Source organism: Carlito syrichta, unplaced genomic scaffold (assembly GCF_000164805.1).
Source record: "Carlito syrichta isolate Samal-C Ts95f unplaced genomic scaffold, Tarsius_syrichta-2.0.1 Scaffold301762, whole genome shotgun sequence".
Taxonomy (NCBI): domain Eukaryota; kingdom Metazoa; phylum Chordata; class Mammalia; order Primates; family Tarsiidae; genus Carlito; species Carlito syrichta.
This window is the reverse complement of record NW_007245858.1, coordinates 173,287-175,089: the sequence shown is the minus strand read 5'-3', so window position 1 is coordinate 175,089 and position 1,803 is coordinate 173,287.

Here is a 1,803-nt window from a genome sequence, read left to right as displayed (position 1 = left end):
CACGACTCTGCCACGTCTGACTAATTGTTGTTTTTTAAACTTTTGTAGAGATGAGGGCTTAGTCTGGGCTCGAACTCCTGGCCTCAAGCAATCCTCTCGCCTTGGCATCTCAAAATGCAAGGATTACAGGCACGAGCCACTCCATCAGGCCTGAAAATTGTTTTAAGCTATAAAAGAATTAGGATTAGTTTTAAGAAATAATTTAATTTAGCTTTATATTTTACATTAATAATTTGCAAGGAAATATTTCTCATAGTGCTTGGTGAATGATACAGATGTGAGACTTGCATCCACATTTTCTCATTAAACAACTGACCGTAACGATTACCAGAAGTCAGATAACAAGGTAGTCTGAGTAATGTGAGATTCGCAAAATTTATCTGTCAGAGAGACAAGAGCAGGAGACTCCAGTCAGGTCCCCACCCTCTGTGCCCAGCGGCAATTGTTTAAAGGTGTTTTCTGTTTTAATTTCCTTCCCTATAGTTTCAGGCTAGCTGATAAATTACCTAAAGTGTGACCATCCACTCATTTTCTTCATGTTCCTAGAATTTATGATACAAAGACTAATGTATAGTCAACAGATTGCTTGTTATTTTTAAATTTTTTATTATTAAAAAGATATGGGGTACGATTCAGGGTTAGGTATAAAAATGCTGATCATGCAGGTACCCTTGTTGTTGAGGTGTGCCCCTCCCTCCCCTAGCAGTTTCCCTCCACTGCCAATCCCACCAACCCCCAACAGTTTCCCACTACTGCCAACCGCTTTCTTATAGTATTATAATTGTTCAAGGTCCGCTTATGAGTGAGAACATATGGTACTCTGCTTCTTGTTTCTGTGGTAGATCATTGAGTACGATTGACTCTAAACCCATCCAAGTTGCTGCGAAGTCCATTGTTTGTCCTTCTTTATGGCTGAGTAATATTCTATTGTGTATATGTACCACATCTTTTTTATCCAGTCCAGTTTTGATGGGCAGCATGGTTGGTTCCATGTTTTTGCTATTGTGAATAGAGCTGCAACAAACATACGTGTGCAGGTATCTTTTTTGTAGAATGATTTGTATTCCTACACAGGCAGCCAACAAACACATGCAAAAGTGCTCAGCCTCACTCATCATCAGAGAAATGCAAATCAACACCACATTGAGATGCCACCTAACCCCAGTACGGATGGCCATCATTAATAAAACAAACAACAACAGATGCTGGTGAGGATGTGGAGAAAAAGGTACGCTTCTACACTGCTGGTTGAATGCAAACTAGTGCAACCTCTTTGGGAGACAGTGTGTCGATTTCTGAAATAACTAGAAACTGACCTTCCATATGCTTATGTTATTTTAATAAATCAATGTACATTCTTGGTTTAAAACAAAAAAAAAACCCTTAAGAACTGCCCACTAATATCTTTTTCTCCCCCTTTAAAAAACCCCCTTGTAACTGCTGCTACTCAGAGCGTATATTCAGAGCAACTTGAATCTATCACTTCTGGACTGTAGTCCCCAAACTTGACCCCAAATATTCTCTACTTATGTTTAATTTGCCTCAGTTTCTTTTCTTAGGCTGACAGGGAACAATAAGGGCTGACCATATCAGTAAATCTGAGAAAGAAAGAAAGAAAGAAAAAGAAAGGAAGAAGGAAGGAAGAAAGGAAGGAAGGAAGGAAGGAAGGAAGGAAACATCCTTATATTTTTGTTTTTATCATCTGTACAAATTTGTGGGATACACGAGCAATTTTGTCACATGCATAGATTGCGTAATGGTCAAGTCAGGGCATTTTGGGTATCCATCATCCAAAGAAGTACA